An 18,965-nucleotide genomic window follows, 5' to 3' on the forward strand; every position below is an offset into this window, starting at 1 on the left:
GAAGACTTGGAAACAGTCAACTTGGGGTCTGAGGATTGTGTTCGTCTGGTGAAGATTGGGGCACTTCTTGAAGGGTCTGTCAAGGAAGATTTGATCAGTTTGCTACGAGAATATTCAGATATCTTTGCTTGGTCCTATGAAGATATGTCGGGTTTGGATACAGATATTGTGCAACATTTCCTGCCTTTGAAGCCTGAGTGCGTGCCTGTGAAGCAGAAGCTCAGAAGAACTCATCCAGATATGGCAGTGAAGATCAAAGAGGAAGTTCAGAAGCAAATTGATGCGGGGTTTCTGGTGACTTCTACATATCCTCAATGGGTGGCCAATATTGTGCCTGTTCCTAAGAAGGACGGAAAAGTCCGAATGTGCGTTGATTATAGAGATTTGAATAAGGCTAGCCCGAAAGATGATTTTCCTCTACCACACATCGACATGTTGGTAGACAATACAGCTAAATTCAAAGTCTTTTCGTTTATGGACGGATTTTCCGGATATAATCAAATCAAGATGGCACCAGAGGATATGGAGAAGACAACATTCATCACACCTTGGGGAACATTCTGTTATCGAGTGATGCCCTTCGGTTTGAAGAACGCCGGAGCCACGTATCAACGAGCTATGACTACCTTGTTTCATGATATGATGCACAAGGAGATAGAAGTCTATGTTGATGATATGATTGCTAAGTCCCGAACGGAAGTTGAACATGTCGAGCATTTGTTGAAGCTTTTTCAGCGTTTGAGGAAGTTCAAACTTCGCCTGAATCCAAACAAATGTACATTTGGAGTCCGTTCCGGCAAATTGTTGGGTTTTGTGGTAAGTGAAAGAGGTATTGAGGTTGATCCTGCAAAGGTCAAAGCAATACAAGAGATGCCTGCACCCAAAACTGAGAAGCAAGTCCGAGGTTTTCTTGGCCGCTTGAACTACATTTCCAGATTTATATCCCACATGACTGCCACATGTGCGCCGATATTCAAGCTCCTTCGGAAAGATCAGTCTCATGATTGGACTGAGGATTGCCAGAAAGCTTTCGACAGTAGCAAAGAATATCTGTCTGAACCTCCGATCTTGTCTCCGCCTGTGGAAGGAAGACCTCTGATCATGTATCTGACAGTTTTCGAAGACTCGATGGGTTGTGTACTCGGTCAACAAGATGAATCAGGGAAGAAGGAATTTGCTATATACTACCTCAGTAAGAAGTTTACTGATTGTGAGTCTCGGTACTCTATGCTTGAGAAGACGTGTTGTGCTTTGGCTTGGGCTGCTAAGCGTTTGCGCTAGTACATGATAAATCATACAACTTGGTTGATATCCAGAATGGATCCAATTAAGTATATCTTTGAGAAGCCTGCTTTAACTGGGAGGATTGCCCGTTGGCAGATGCTGTTGTCTGAGTATGATATTGAGTATCGAGCTCAGAAAGCTATCAAAGGTAGTATCTTGGCTGATCATTTAGCACACCAGCCGATCGAAGATCATCAGTTTGTTCAGTATGACTTCCCTGATGAGGAAATTCTGTATTTGAAGATGAAAGATTGCGATGAGCCTACACTTGATGAAGGTCCGGAACCTGGTTCCAAATGGACGATGGTGTTTGATGGCGCTGTTAATCAATATGGAAATGGAATTGGAGCAGTGATCATTACTCCTCAAGGTTCACACATTCCATTTACAGCAAGGCTAAATTTCAAATGCACGAATAATATGGCGGAGTATGAAGCCTGTATTATGGGACTTGAAGAATGCATTGATTTGAGAATCAAGTATCTTGATGTGTATGGTGATTCGGCCCTGGTTGTCAATCAGATCAAGGGAGAATGAGAGACGAATCAACCCGGTCTCATCCCGTACAAAGATTATGCAAGGAGAATTTCAACATTCTTCACAGAAGTTGAATTTTATCACATTCCTCGAAAGGATAATCGGATGGCAGATGCTCTTGCTACGCTTGCTTCCATGATTGTAGTCAGACGGTGGAATGATGTCCCCAATATTACTGTGATGCGCTTGGACAGACCCACTCACATATTTGCAATTGAAGAAGTGAAAGACGACAAGCCTTGGTATTTTGATATCAAGAATTTCCTCCAGAACCAGGCATACCCGCCTGGGGCATCTGTGAAAGATAGGAAAACTTTGAGAAGGTTGTCAGGCAGTTTCTACCTCAGTGGTGAAGTGCTGTATAAGAGGAATTTTGATATGGTTTTGCTCAGATGCGTGGATAGACACGAAGCAAACCTGTTAATGACTGAGGTCCATGAGGGTGCATTTGGTACTCATTCCAATGGACATGCCATGGCTAAGAAGATGTTGAGAGCAGGCTACTATTGGCTGACAATGGAGTCTGACTGTTGCAAGTATGTGAAGAAATGTCACAAGTGTCAAATTTATGCGGATAAGATTCATATTCCTCCGACACTTCTGAATGTGATTTCATCACCATGGCCTTTCTCTATGTGGGGAATTGACATGATCGACATGATTGAGCCGAAAGCGTCCAACGGACACCGGTTTATTCTCGTAGCAATTGATTACTTCACCAAATGGGTTGAAGCCGCTTCGTACGCGAATGTAACCAGGCAGGTGGTTGTGAAGTTTATCAAGAACCAGCTGATTTGCCGATATGGTGTGCCAGAGAGGATCATTACTGACAATGGATCTAATCTGAATAACAAGATGATGGTTGAGTTGTGCGCTGAATTCAAGATTGCACACCATAATTCCTCTCCCTACAGACCTAAGATGAATGGGGCTGTTGAAGCTGCTAATAAGAATATCAAGAAGATCATCCAGAAGATGACAGTTACGTATAAAGATTGGCATGAGATGCTGCCATTTGCTTTGCATGGATATCGTACGTCTGTACGCACTTCAACAGGGGCAACCCCTTTCTCTCTTGTTTATGGCATGGAAGTTGTTCTCCTAGTAGAGGTGGAGATCCCATCAATGAGAGTCTTGATGGAAGCCAAGTTGACTGATGCTGAATGGATTCAGAGTCGTTATGACCAATTGAATTTGATTGAAGAGAAGCGGTTAACTGCCATGTGTCATGGTCAGTTATATCAGCAGAGAATGAAGAGAGCATTCGATAAGAAGGTCAAGCCTCGTGTGTTCCGAGAAGGTGACCTCGTGCTCAAGAAAGTCTTGTCTTTCGCGCCCGATTCCAGGGGCAAGTGGACTCTAAACTACGAGGGTCCATATGTTGTTAAGAGATCCTTTTCAGGCGGTGCTTTGATGCTTACAACAATGGATGGGGAGGATTTCACTCGTCCTGTGAATTCAGATGCAGTCAAGAGATACTTTGCCTAAAAAAAAAGTATATGCAAATAAAAAACAGAATAGCTCGCTAAGTTGAAAACCCGAAAGGGCGGCTTAGGCAAAAATGAGCGTCTCGGTGGAGAACCTGCAAGGGTAATCCAGGCAAAAATTAGAGACTTGAAAAAAAATAGAATATTTGCATCCCGCTAGATTGAGTACCTCACTCTGGGGCAATCTAGGCAAAATTAGGGATTTGGCAAGTAACTGCATCCTGACAAGACTTTCTGTTCCACAGGTGTCATTTCGTCAGAGGATTCTCGATTCGTCGTTAAACTGAAGCTTCGAATACATCGAGATTCAAATTGGTAGAGAAAGGATCATTATGTTCAATGTAGCCCTCTTCCAATATATATCACTGGTTTCAAATTTGTACAGATCTATGAAGTCTTGCCATTTGCAGGCTACCATTCCATCAAATCAATTTGAGCTTTTTATCCAATTATTTGCACTCTTATTTGTTTCGATTCAACAAATGTTTTGCATGTTTTTAATTGATAAAATATCATTGTTTTAAACAAATCGATTTTTTCAAAATTGTTTTTTAAACAAAGTGAACATTCACAATATTGAAAGGATACTCAAGAATATCTCAGTGCTCTCCCAAGGGTGGCATGATCTCCAACAGGTAAGACATTTGGTTCATATTCCTGGTTTGGTAGTATCTTCTTGCTTCAGATCGTGTGATGGGGTTGTTCCCCAGCATAGTTGCAAACAGAGTTTTGTTGAAGACTTGGTTTTCTCCAGCAGCAGTTTTCCCCAGTAGAGTTGCTTATGCAGTTGGATTCTACTTGGATGATGTTTTTCTCCTTCAGTGGGTTATTCCCTGGATTTGTTTGGAGTTGCAGAGCTTTTTATTTCTCAGTTGATGCTGAGATCCCCTGCGGATCTTTGAGATTTTCTCTTGTTCCCCGACAGATTCGTCTTGGTGGCTGTTTTTGCCCGTTGTGACTTTTTGTACCCTGGTTGGGTTGTTTGCTGATCCATCACTCAGAGATTTGGTGTTTCCTGATATCTCTGATCCTCTGCCTCCAACAGTACCCGCAGATCTATGCTTTATAGCATTTAGATCTCCGCAGATTGACTTTCCAGTTGGTTCCCCCCTGGAAGTATAATACCGGGCGTTTGATTCCTGGACCTGTTTGAGTTAGATATTGTCTGTTTTGTCAGCATTCATCAAACATAAATCACGCATGTTCATGCATATTCATAAACACTCAGATATTCATGTTGCTTTTCTCGCCATGTATCTTTTGTTGATTGTTCCTTGCTATGGTAGTGCAGATCCCTAATAGATCTCCCCTAGCAGATGTTGGGTGTTAAATCTCTCCATATAGAGTCAGCCCCGTAAGCAGAAAGTGTCTGTTGTCTTTCCTTCTGCAGTTCCCCACTGAGATATATCCTCGTGGATGACGGTTTCTTCCGTTTCCTCCCAACATATATCTTGGGATGGATTTTCCTATTTGAGTTACATCCTCATTAGGACGTCTTTTGATTCAGTCTGTCTTTTCGGATTATTCCCGGATTGGCTATTTGTCATTTGTCTTGTGCTTCCCAGTGGGTTGTTCCCCAGCGGAGTTTTTCGGGCCTCTACCCTTATACCGGTAGTTGTAAGTCCTATTTTCTTTGCCTTTTCAGCGGAATTGGTGGTTATATACCTTTTATTCCTCGACAAGAATTGTTGGTTTTCTACCTAGTAGCGGGTAGTCGTAAATCCTGTTTCTTACTCTCCAACAGAGTTTGTGATTTGTTATAAACCTTATTTTTGGTTTCCCGTGCGGATTTGTGATTTGTTCTATCCCCACGCAGAGTTTTTTTGGTTTTCTACCCCTTATTCGGTAGATGTAAACCCTAATTCGTGGTTATCCCCACCAGAGTATGGCTATTACCCCGTATTCGGTAGTTGTAAGTCCTATCTCTTTTTTCCCTTACAGAGTAACCTTTGTGGTTCGTCCTGATCGTAAGTGGATTTCTGTTGTTGTGGTTTTATCCCTAACAGAGTTGATGTCTCCCTGTGGTGATTTCTATCCCCAGTTGAGTCTGTGGTCTTCTACCCTGTATTCGGTAGTTGTAAATCCCAAGTATTGATGTTTCTCCCCAACGGAGTTTGTGCCTTTCGGTACAGTTGGATAATTGCCGGATGCTTACAATTTATCCCCAGCGGGTCTCCTTTCATTTACCCTTGTGTTGGTAATGTTGTTGTTCCCCTTGATTGGTCATCATTATATACCTAGTTTGGTATCCCGATGCCTTTTCTTTTCGGTTGATTTATCCTTTTTTAACCCAGTAACCGGTTGTGGATAATCTTCCATGCGAGTATGTTATTCACGGTCTGCCGGTAATGAATAATATATCTCATGCACTCTTCAGTCGAAGCCTTTTGTGTTTCCCTGGTCGAGTAAGATTCGTTTTCCCCTTTTGCGGAGTCGAATATTTCCTTGTTGTTGGATAATTGCCGGATGCTTGCAATTTATCCCTTTGAGTTATCTTTCGTTTACCCGGATGCTTGGTCTCGATTGTCTCTCTTTTCGGATGGTCACCTATTATATGCTTCGGTATCTCTGGTGTCTTTTCCTTTCGAGTATATTATTCACGGTCTGCCGTTAATGAATAATATGTCTCATGCGCTCTTTAGTTGGAATCCTCTGTTGATTTTCCCCAGCTGAGCAAGATTCGTATTCTTTGTAGAATCAAATATCCATCCTTTAACCAGTTTGTGTTTCGGATGATGTGTGTTTTGGCATATATACCAATCCACGTTTTCGGTAGATCACCTATTATATACTTCGGTATCTCTGGTGTTTCTTACCATGCGAGTTTATTATCTACGTTCTGACGGTAATAGATAATATATCTCATGCGAGTTTTCTTATCCACGGTCTGCCGGTAATGGATATTATATCTCATGCACTCTTTGGGTTTGTGTCCCCAGTCGAGTAAGGTTCGTTTTCCCGTTGTGGATTCGAATGTCCATCCTATAAGTCGATTTGCTTTTTCAAGCCCTCCTTTCGGATGATGAGTGTTTTGGCATATATACCAATTCACGCTTTGGTCGGTCACCTATTATATACCTCGGTATCCCTGGTGTTCCTTCCCTTTCTGCTCCCTATTATGACTTTGGTCCCTTGTGGAGTCAGATTTTCCTGAGTTTATGTACCTTTTTCAGGACTTTCTCAGATGCTTGGTTGATTGATATCTCTCACCCTTATACCGGTTTTAGATATTCATTCTTCCTGAATTCGTTACCCTTATACCGGTAACACCTCATTTTCTTTGGTGCTTCCTCAGTGGAGTTTCCTGTTGCTTCTCCCCAGGAGTCAGCTTGTGTCTCTCCGATGGATGTTGTTCCTTTGGAATTTTTCTTCTCCCCAGTATGAGTCCTTCACTCCCCAGTGAGGTCTCCAGTCTGATTTATGTTACCCTAATCAGAGTCGTGTCTTGTTCACGCTGTGTCAGTTTTGTTTTTTTCCCAACTTGAAGTCGTGTCCTGCTCACGCATCCTTTCTCTTTTACTATCCCCAACAAGAGTATTGTTAAAGTCTCTATTCCTGGTGAGTGTATTACTCCGATGGATCGTCTTTTCTTCTGTGTGAACTGTATCCCCACAGAGTTTGTGTCTTTTGCATACATACATTTGCATCATGAGGTCTCTTAGGGACCAAAATTTGTCTCATTACTGTTATTTAAGCCCATTCTACCGCGTCGAGATGAAGATTTCTAAACTTCACTTCTCCGGCTAGAATGACCTTAAATAGGGGCATCTGTAAGACCCCAATTTTGTCCCCTAAGATTCCTCATGGCATCATATCATACCATATCATTGCCTCAAGGATCTTTGTACACCTTTGCTTCCCTCCTAGTGGGTGGGTTATCTTGTGAGTGTGGTTCTTGATCACCAAGCATGTTTTGCATTTGTGTATCATTGCTTTTCATCTGTCTATTAACCAAAGGTACAAAAATATTGTCATCTAACCATGTTACTTGCAGATGAAGCCAGCTAGGTCAAAACAGTCAAACCAGCCATTGAACAGTGGATGGTGGCCATTCTTGAAGAATTTGGGCACCATGGTCATTCATCAATAGTTCATATGAGTTGTGACATAATTTTGGATCAAGATATCAAGTGGTTAGGGCTTGGAATTCATCAGAACATGGTTCAGTCAACCAAAACCCTAGCAAAGTCAACTGTGGTCAACTGTGCATTTAATCAGTGATTTGATGGTGGGAATTGGTCTGAGAGGTCTCATTCATGTCCATATAAGCCTCATATAACATATCAAACATCCAAAGTGAAGAATTTGAAGTCAGACAAAAACTTGCCAAAAATAGAAAGTTGACCTGTAATTGGAATTTGCCAAAAATGGAAAGTTCTTCTCCCCAAAATTACTTCATCATACAAGCTTCAAATGAATTTTTGTCCAACATGAAAGTTGAAGATCTTGTTCTCCCATTTCCAAAAACTCCAAGAACACTCATTTCTCATGTGTGATTGGCAAGTTATGATCAAATCATTCTCAAAAAATTTTGAACTTCAAAGTGAGATATCTTCCAAACCATTTGGCCAAATTGAGTGAGGTTTTTTGCTACAAGTCATATTTGATGTGCTCTATCCAAATCCTTCATCATAATTCACCAAAAATCAACCAATCAAAATGGCATTTTTTAGTTGACTTAAATTAAAAGGGAAAGGTAAAAAAGTTGACTTTCAAAATAGCCATTTGCTACACTTTCTACCAATTGAACTTGACTAAAAATCATATTTGGAGGTTGTTTAGAACCCAATTTCGTGCACTAACATACACCCCATGCATTTTTGGTTGGTTTTTAGCAAAATGACCAAAACACTCCATTAACCAAATTGTGATTATCATTTCCACTAACCAAGCTTATGCAACATAAAACAGAGTATATATTTCACTTTTCTGCTGAGAAAACCCTAGCCACACTTCACAAACAGATCAAAAATTTCATTCTCTCTCAAACTCACATTTTCCTCACTTGGAACTTTTTCTGAAAATTCTCAAAAGAATTCGTGCCCTGTTGGTTGTTTCATCATTCACCAACATTTGTGAAGCCATTGCAAGCATCAAATCACGACTGTGAGGCCAAGATCATTACTGTTCCATTAAGCTTTCTCTCATGGCAGTTCAAATTCTGAGCTAGAATCAAGGCAGCTGGGCTTTCAAGACTTGTCCATTCATCAATACAAACAACCTTGTGCATCTGTTTCAGCCTTTTGAGACCAAAGAACCATCAAATCATCACTGTGCTTCAAGCTAGGTAAAATCTCGAATCACACCATTCTCAAAATGTTGATATGCTTTGGATAGATCTTGCTTTGCTGGTCACATTGAGCTTTGAATCATTAAAAATGGTTGATTATTGAGAGAGATACATTGAGTTTAAGTTTGGTTGTCAAATATGTTTTTGCTTATTTCTCTCTTGATAGTTCAAATTAGTGTTAATGATTGTTGGATTATTGATGTACATTGCAAGATGAGTTCATTGATATGTTGTTTTTCGATTTTGGTTATCATTTGTTCTGGCTGGGATTTTGATCGAAGAACACGTTAAACTGTAACATAAACCCTAAATGTTCAAACCCAGAAACTCATTTGATCCGTTAAACCCGTGCATTGCATGTTTTTCATGTTACTGGGCCATGAAACCAACCAGCGTGCGACACCTCCTTAAGTGAAACGCAGAGTTTCATTTTATTTAAATCATTTCCTTTTTTTCTATTTTATTTCATTTTGTGTCCCAACCTTAGAAAAATCATAAGTTCCTCAATTTTTATCCAAATTTCATGGGATTTTTTGTGGATTGCTTCTCTTGATCTCTAGTTTTTTATGATATTTTTTCCAGATTTTTTGCATGTATGGATTTTAAAATGTGCTAGGGTTTGTTCATGTTGTCCATTTTATGTATGCCTTGCCAAATTGCTTGTGAAATGGTGATACTTTATCCAATGCTTCTCAAATGTTTTGTGCTTAAACTAGACATGTTCATGGTTATTTTGGTGTAGAGTTTGTGAATTTATCATTGTTGGTTGTGGAGATATGATTTTTTGAATAGGGGTGTGACAATTTGTGTCACACCATTCATGTCCAACTTCATGATTTTAATTACCATGCTTCTTGAACTCAAATTGGTCTGGATTTTTGCATGAATATGCTTGTGGATGTTGAAAATACATGTGATTTTTTCTGGAATTATTGATGGCATTTCCTATTTGTTTGATAATTTCTCCCCTGTTGGACCAAATGGTTGACTTTTTGGTGACACATGATGTTATTTGATTTGTGAAATCCTCATGCATTATTGGAGGGACTTGAAATTTGACATGTGAATTGTAGACATCTTAAAGTTTGTTATGGTTTTAGTCCCATTCATTTCTCATATGTTGTCACTGTTTTATGATTTATTGAAGTTGGTGCATGTTTGGTTGACTTCTTTGAGCTTGCTTGAACTTGTTTTGACTTTCTGATTTTCATTGACCTACTTCCTTTGATCCAAATGAGCTGAAATTTGGTATGCTTATCATGTTATGGATTATGTTTGATCATGAATTATTTGAGAATTTATTGAAATGTTTGAGATTGGATTTGAGTTGAATCATTCTGTTGACTTCTTTGAAGTTCTATATGACATGCTTTGACCTAATTTGTTTGTGAAATGATAATGATGAATGATATGAACATGAAACCACTTGGGTTTGTTTCTTAATTGCTTGAAATTGATTGTGGTTGGATCTCACTTGCTGTTTTGGATTTCTTATCTCTTTTTGACCCTAGGCTTGTCCTAGTGGTCATGTTGCTCATGTTTTGAGTTGTTTTTTCAGGTTAAGCAACAAATGCCTTAAAGAAACTTATGCAAGTTGATTGAGCTTGATTGATTATCATGACTAACTTGGTTGTTTTTGTAGGATGTTTAGCTCATATGCTTTGAGCTTTGTGCATTGCACATTTGTCAATTGTGTTGACTGTTGATCCTTATCTTATTTTGATTATGACTGAGTTGTATACTAATGTTGTCTGACTGGTTTCAGGTACCTTTAGTTGCTCAGTTCTTTTAAGAACTTGCTTTGCTTTGCTTGATAGCATTTGCATTGAGGTAGAATCTCTTTTCTTCATGTAGTTTGGAAGACCTGACCTGTTACTTGGCCAGGCAACTGTCTGAAGTCCTCCTTAAGAGGCAATGTTTTTGCTTGTTTACATTTGTCCCAAGCAGGAAAAGTCCTTTAAATAAGGCAATTGGTAGAATCCAAGAGATATGTAACCTATCTCCTACTATTCTGTGTGTCACTCACCTTGCTCACACCACATGTGTTGATGCATAGTGAGTAAAAACCCAAGATCTATAGAGTCTAACTTGTGGAGAGAGTTCCTACCTTCTGAACTCCCACACCTTCTGATATTCAATGCTCTCCCTGACCAGGGATAAGAGTGATGAGGCACACCCCTCATATCCTTTCATCTGCTTCACCTTGGCTCTCAATGTCAAGGTTAAGAGCACCATTAACCCTATTCCAGTTGGCTTCAATGCCTAACCTTTTGTATGAGCCTCATTGTTTGGTTATAGAGTGTGCTGAATGACTTTGGTTGATTGATTCCTTAGTTCATTTGTACATGTCTGCTTGCATGCTTTGTGCATTTATCATCATTAATTGCTCATTAGTGCATGATCATTTTATTTGTCTTTATGACATATCTTTGTTGTTTGCCCATTGAGGACAATTGTAAGACCATTCATTGGCCATTGTTCCTATGATATGGAAGTGAGTATAAGACCATTTCATTGGCCACTCATCTTTCTCTTTGCTTGATGCATTTGTCTGTTTTATGTGAGGATGCAATTGTAAGTCCATGTAATTTGGCATTTGTTTTCCCATGATCATATGTTGGAGGTTAGAGTAAGCCCAGATAGATTGGCATCTGACATCCAAGTGTTTGCTTTGTTGTTGGAGATTGGTATAAGTCCAGATAGATTGGCATCCGGTATCCACTTTTTATTCTTTGTTGAGGAGATTGGTATAAGTCCATAGAGTGGCCTCTGATATCCAGTTTTGTTTTAGGAGATTGGTATAAGTCCAGTGATTGGCATCCGGTATCCGCTTTTGTTGACTTTCCTCTTTTGCCTTGCTTGTTTGTTATTGCTCATTGCTTATTCCAAAGGACACACTTGAGTCATCTTCTATATGATTTCAAGAGGTGAACCTTCTAGGAAGTTTTACACTCCATCTTCATCCATTCATCCATTTTATCCTAAACCTTTTCACACATTACTTTCAAAACTTGAGATAAATATTGTGCAAACATCTTCATGCTTTTAAATTAAAAACCTGGACCCCAAGTCCTTGACTTTTTTCAAACTCCATTTTCATAATACTTCTTTTGAATCAATCTTAATCATACTTTGACCCTCCTTTCATGAAAAATCATAATCAATTAACTTCACCCATTCAATTGTTTTATGGCTCTGTCCATTCTTGTTAAGTTTTCATACATTAGCCATAGGTTTGATTTATCCTAGTTGGTTGATGTCAATCTCACCTATTTGTCCTTAGTTGATTGAATTGTAAGTCTTCCTTGCTTATTATAGGGTTAACCCCTCACTAGCAAGTTTGAAGCTGTTCTCACATGGTGGACTTGTTGTTTGTATAAGGTTGAGTTTTCTCCCGTGGATAACGTAAGACCTTAGGGCTTGTGTTTAAAATGGAATCCACTCACTTTTTGGAAATCTTTTAGCCGAACTACGGCGTTTTGATCCTTACCTTTGATGGAAGGTACGTAGGCAACGGGTTCATCTGTTCGAACACAAAACAATAAAAATTGTACATTCTTTTCTCATCATCCCATTCATGTTTGCACAATAAATATTTCAAAACAAATAACTTTTTATACAACAAGTGTGAAAAGGGCTCCCTAGGAGTACCTAGGACGTAGTGGGTGCCTAACACCTTCCCATTGCGTAATTTACCCCTTACCCAGACTCTCTAATCTTTTTATTAGTTTTCTACGCGTAAAACTTCTTAGGCTTTTGTTCGCTTTTTAGCCAGTCCTTTGGATAAATAAAAGTGCGGTGGCGACTCGAATTCATTGTATGCTTTGCTTATGGTTTAATCAATAAATCATATAGCGACGAATACACCGCTACAGAAAAGTGGCGACTCCACTGGGGAATAAATGATTCCTTGGTGGTATTGCCTACTTTTCACCCTTGTTGTGTTATATTGTTATTTGTTATATGACACCACTCGAGAGGGAGGTTGTCAAAGAGGTAGAGAAGGAAGAACTATGTGTTGTTCCTCCTCCCTATAAATCACTAATTCCTTTCCCGCAAAGGTCTGTGGAAGTTAAGGTAGACCCCAAATCCGAAAGGTATGAGGAGCTATCGGAAAATATCCACACCGATGAACCTTTATTTGAGATCCTGAATAAGAAGAGAAAATTAGAAGACCTTGAAACTAGCGAACTCATTAGTATTAAAAGGGGAAAATTAGACTTTGAGGTGGTAGATGAAAAAATTGAACCTAAACCTGAAAAGCTAGCTCTCAGGATAGAGCCAGAACCACCACCACAAGTTCAGAAGGATAAACCACCTCGCAGAAGAAAAAGAAGAAAATGTGATGGATACGAGAGATGGATTGATAAGTGGCCATGGAAATCAAGGAAAAGTGAAAAGTTTGACCAATGATTCATCCTCGAAAGATGCGTAAAAGTGAACCTCGTGCTAAACTGGGAAAAATGCCATTTCATGGTCCAACAAGGAATCGTGCTCGGACACATAGTATCCGACAAGGGGATTGAAGTCGACAAGGCCAAAATAGAAGTTATAGACAACCTTCAGCCTCCAAAAACCGTAAGAGAAATACGAAGCTTTATAGGACACGTCAGTTTCTACCGACGATTCATTAAAGATTTCTCAAAAATCACCAAACCACTGACTGGCTTATTGATGAAAGACGCTGAATTCATCTTTGACGACAAATGCCTAGCAGCGTTTGAACAACTAAAAATAACTCTTATTACCCAACCTATCATGCAACCACCCGATTGGAGATTACCTTTTGAAATCATGTGTGATGCTAGTGACTATGCTATAGACGCAGTCTTAGGACAAAGAAGGTGTAGCGGGGTATTCGTTACCTTTATATTTATGGACTAAATCAAAAGTAAACCATACAAGTCGAGTCGACACCGCACTTCTATTTATCCAAAGGAAAGGTTAGAAAGCGAACAAAAACTGAGAAGTTTTATCGAATCAAAAACTAATAAAAATGTCAGAGATCGGGGTAAGGGGGTTGGTTATGCAATGGGAAGGTTTTAAGCACCCAAAACATCCTAGGTACTCCTAGGGAGCCCTTTTCACACTTGTTATAAGGTTGGTATTTTTGTGAAAATTTGTTTGTGCAAACATGATTGGGGAGATGAGAGAAGAATGTAGAAATTATTTACAATTTTTGTGTTTGAATGATTGGGGAGATGAGAGAAAATTTGTTTGTGCAAACATGATTGGGGAGATGAGAAAAGTTTTTGATAAGAAAGTGGCCATTGAAACCACAAAACATTTGAATGAGTTATATTTACCAATGAAAAGTATTTACAAAATATGGTCAAAGTTGACTTAAAGATTCAATTCAAAATAAGTGTTATGAAAAGAAAGTTTGAAAATCAAAAAGCATAATGCTTAGGTTTCTAATGTTTGAAAACAAGTGTTAATGTTTGCACAATTTTTTTGGCTTGGGTTAGAGTGGAGGGAAGAAGAAGAATGGCTAAAGTCCTAATCATACAAGAGATGAAGGAGAAGAAGTAGAACCACAAATGGAGTTCCTCTCTTGAGATCATATTGATGGTTCATGTAGCTCCCATCCTTTGGAATAAGCAATCAAATAAGTGTGTACTCAAGCAATCAAACAATCAAGCAAAGCTCTTAGGAATCTTCCAATGGCTCTTAGATCTCTCTCTTTAGAAGCACATGACAATGGTTCTTCAATTTGGCTCAAATAGGAATCCCTAGCACAAAAGCACACACATCAAAAAGTTCCATGAAGTAAATCAAGAATGGACAAGAGTGAGTTTAGAGATTTGGTCCTTTTAATCCATCTTCAACATTAAGGCCTTTTTTACTCCATTTTTGCATAGGGAATGTCCTAGAATATAAGTCCTTTTTGTCCATTTTTGCATTTGGTCCACAACAATCAAAACAAAAGCACAAGCACAATAATATATACACAATTATGTGCTCAAGTGAGCAAAAGGCAAATTGCATTAACATAAACATGTGCTCAAATGAGCAAAGGGCAAAAGCAAATGAATAATATGTACAAGAATAGTAAATTGCATAAATGTAAAGTGCAAGAATTAAATGTTAATGGTTAATGGTTAGTGTTAGTATTAGTGTGCCATAAGGCAATTTAGCGCTATGTTAAGCAATCGTAATTGGACTTATGTAGAAGTCACAACTATCTGAGGCCGGTCAATAATAATGTAGGCAATGACACAAGTTAGAGATCTTGATTAGTGAATCAAGCTCCTACAACTTGCCATGCCAAAAAGAAGATGATAAATGATCTTGTATTGATTTAGGTTCTTTGCTTGATTAGGAAGCAACCTATCCTTAATGCAAAGCCATTCACTTGATCCGTGATCAAGTTGAATTAGATTTGAATCAAGGAAGGTTAAACCTCCCATACATCAAGGCTAACCACCAATCTTTAACTCATTGATCAAAAAAAGAAAAAGAAGAAGATGAAGAAGAAGATGAATAATAAAGTGCATTAATGGAAATGAAATGAGGTAATCAACAAGCATTGACCAAAGACATATGAAATCAAGGTCAAACAATAGTAGACAAAAGCTAGATGAAGATTAGAAGTCAAGAAACAAATAAAATATTTTTGGTATTTTTCAAAAGTAAAATAATACTTGAATTAAAATAATAAAGAAAGGTCAACCTTCAAATTCACTTCAAATCAACTTTGAAAAGTCCAAGTGAATTATCCTAAGTTCAACAAGGTCAAACAAAGTTTGACACAAAAATTTCAGCATTTTTTAGAAGTCAGAAACTATTTTTAATCAATTAAGAAAGCATAAAAATAACCTAATTGAATTAAAATCTCAAATCAATTAATAAATTGATGAGAATATTTTTCATAGATCTATCATCATTCAAAGAGGTTGGAAAAATATTTTTGTATTTTTTTGAATATCAAAAACTATTTAAAATGAATTAAAAATAACCAGAAAAGAGAAAATTCCTAAAAAAAATCAAATGATAAAATAAAAAATATTAGAAATCATTTTTAGAAACTAGAAATTAAAAGAAGAAAAATGCAACTGGTCTCACATTTTTTGGACCAATAATAAAGGAGATATGATTTTTTGAAATGAAAAGGAATTAAAGAAATAAAAGAAAATGAAATCAGAAAATAAAAAATATGGAAAAACACGGAGCGTTGGATGGAGCTCATTAAATGAGCTGGCGGATCATGTGGACCACATGCGCGCATCCACCACGCGCTTCAGTCAAATGAATCACACGCTGCCTATTAAAAAGTCATAACATGGGACGGCTTGGATTAAATCTGGAAACAAGGATGCACGGTCCAGATTCAATCTGGAGACCAGACGGTGGTGTATACCACCGTCTTCTCCGGCCAAACCTCCGGCACCGGCCAGAAGTTGCAGAGATTAAATGTTCACCAAAAGCCACGATCCAGGTACCCAATGAAAGCTGGGGTGATGTACATCACCCCTGTACCAACCAAATTCGCTCTAGGCTTCCATAGAAAGAGGAATCAGAGCTTGAATTTTTTGGTGTTCAACTGAAACTTGTTGGATTTCAACAATTCAAAGCTCAAAATGATTGCCTCTATGAAGAGGACTTCAGACAACCCAGCAACAACAAGAAATAAGCAATATGCAAGTAGATTCGATGAAAACAAAATCTGAAGTAAATCTCTGAAATGGAGAGCTTGAGAGCACGATCTCTTGATGCTTAAGCTTGCAGTGTGTTCTATGGATCAAGGTGAGCAAGGCCTAGGAACTGTAGATCTAAAAATCAATCATGGAAGTTGAAGTTTAGATCTGAAAAATTTGAGAGAAAATGGTGAGTTCCTTTGAGTATGGTTGAGGAATGAATCGTGCAACATGTAAGGCGCCTTCAGGTTGTCCAAATGAGAAGCATAGGGTCCTTATTTATAACAAGGGAATGGCTGAGTGCATGAACAAAGCATTGCATGGATGGAAAGGGCCTCCATGCATGGGCCTGTACAGGCGTATGAAGGGCCCAATTCCACTTGGATTTGCAAGCTGAACAATAGCAGATACAATTTGGACGTGTAAATGGTGTGTAATCAACTCATGCAATGCAATTTCAAATGGTTTCCAAAATTGTACCAACTTGTTCATCTCTTCGAAAATGGCATTTCCCAAACTGAAGCATAACCTTATGGGCAATGGTTGGAAAGATTTTTGCATGAGGATCATTTGTTATGTTGACCAAAACTTCATTTGACATTTGGAAATTGGTGAAAAATGATCATGAAGTGTAGGATGCAAAACATGTACATGTGAGATTTTCAAAAATGGCCAAACTTTAAGCACTTCTGTTTCAATGATGCAAGCTCCAAATGAGAAAACCTACAACATTAAAGTTGTAGATATTTTCAAGGAAATCAATTTGGACTTACATTTTGCATCATTTGGATTTTTTATGAAGAAGTTATGGGCACTTGAAGTTGGACTTTTTCATATTTCAATGCCTTTGGTTCAAAGTGACCTATAATGTTTTGCATTATCACATGTATTTCTTTTATGATTTTGAAATTTTGCTCAGCATAACAAATGCATTATACATCTTAAACTTTCCAATGCATTTTATCCCACCTCAAAATCATCAAAAAGGAATGAGTTGTGTCCTTGGGAAGTTGACCCAAAATTAGGGTTTCAGTCAAAATGACCTATAATCTTTTGGAATGGATGATGACCTTCCAAGCTTCAAATCAATTTTCGATGAACATGAAAGTTGTTCATATAGTTATTAAGAACATTGTTTCTCTTGGGGTCATCTCCATTTGACAAACACATCAAAAGTTAGGTCTCAGTGTACTTCAAAATAGTCAGATGAATTGACTGATCAACTTCTCAAGTCCAAACCCCATATCTTGATGAATTGATGATTGAGGACACTCAAATAAGTTCAAATATGCATTAAATGATTAATGAAAGGACTTCCCTTGATTTTATTTGATCATGGGTTGAGGTTGCTTCATGGGAAATGCACAGTTGATGAATAAATGAATTAGGGTTTCCTTGGGAAACAAGCCTCAAACCCTTTGGTTTTCTTTGATCAAAGTGATGAATTGAGATAATTGGAAGGCATATTTGATGGATGAGAGTTTTGGGAACCATTGCCATGATTGCTTTCATCTTCACCTAGCCCCTATCAATGAACATAGAATCTCCTAGAATCTTTGGATCTTGTGACTGCTCAAGCTATAAACAAAAGATGTTAGTGACATATTTTTATGCTTTTGGTTAGTAAATAAAATAAGAAAAGCAATAATATACAATTCAAGCATGCTTGGTGATCTCAAACCAACTCACAAAAGTTCCCACCCTAGGGTAAGGAGCCAAGATGCTATGATCCTTGAGGCAAGATGCAAATGCAATGTTATGATGCCATGAGGGATCTTAGGGTCAAAATTGGGGTCTTACAGATGCCTCTATTTAAGGTCATTCTATCAGGAGAAATGAAGGTTAAAATCTTCGTCTCGACGAGGTAGAATGGGCTTAAATAATAACAAAGAGACGAATTTTGGTCCCTAAGAGATCTCATGATGCAAATGTATGTATGTAAAAGGGTAATACTTTGTGGGGACATGTGTCCACAAAGAAGAAAAGAAATCAGGAGAAACTGACAATCCATATGAGTAATACACTCCAATGGGACAGAGACTCTAGGGACTCTAATGGGGATAAGAAAGGGAATAAAATGCGTGAGCAGGTCACGACTTAAGACTTGCTGAGAGACACGAGTGGAATTCCATGAAAATAAGTCAATGGAAAGACTCGAGTTGACGCAAAGATGCATGTATTGGGGAATATGCCAATACAGCAAAAACTATCCATAAAGGATACTTCAGATGAAAATCCGGACTCAGATGGGGAAAATCCACTAAGGGACTTTGTTGGGGAATGTCTAAAGAGGACTCAACTGAGGAAACAACAGAATGAGGTATTACCGGTTACTGGGTAATAAGCTCAAGGAGATATGTGATCAAAACACCGGTATGAGGGTGAGAGAACAACACGCTCAGGGAGAATGAATATCTTAGACCGTTATAAGGGTGAGAGATATCAAACATCCAAAATCATCTGAGGAAGACCTAAAAAAGGTATTCTTCGACTCGAGAAATTTGACTCCATAGGGGACAAAAAAAGTCATAATAGGGAGCGGAAGGAAGGAACACCAGGGATACCGGTTACTGGGCATATAATAGGTGACCAACCAAGCGTGAATTAGAGAATATTTCCAAGACACTCATCATCCGAAAGGAGGGCTGAAAAAGCAAACTCGATTACAGGATGGACATTCGATTCCATAAGGAAATACGAATCTTACTCGACTGGGGAAGAACAAAAGAC

Source organism: Lathyrus oleraceus, chromosome 5 (genome assembly GCF_024323335.1).
Source record: "Lathyrus oleraceus cultivar Zhongwan6 chromosome 5, CAAS_Psat_ZW6_1.0, whole genome shotgun sequence".
NCBI lineage: Eukaryota > Viridiplantae > Streptophyta > Magnoliopsida > Fabales > Fabaceae > Lathyrus > Lathyrus oleraceus.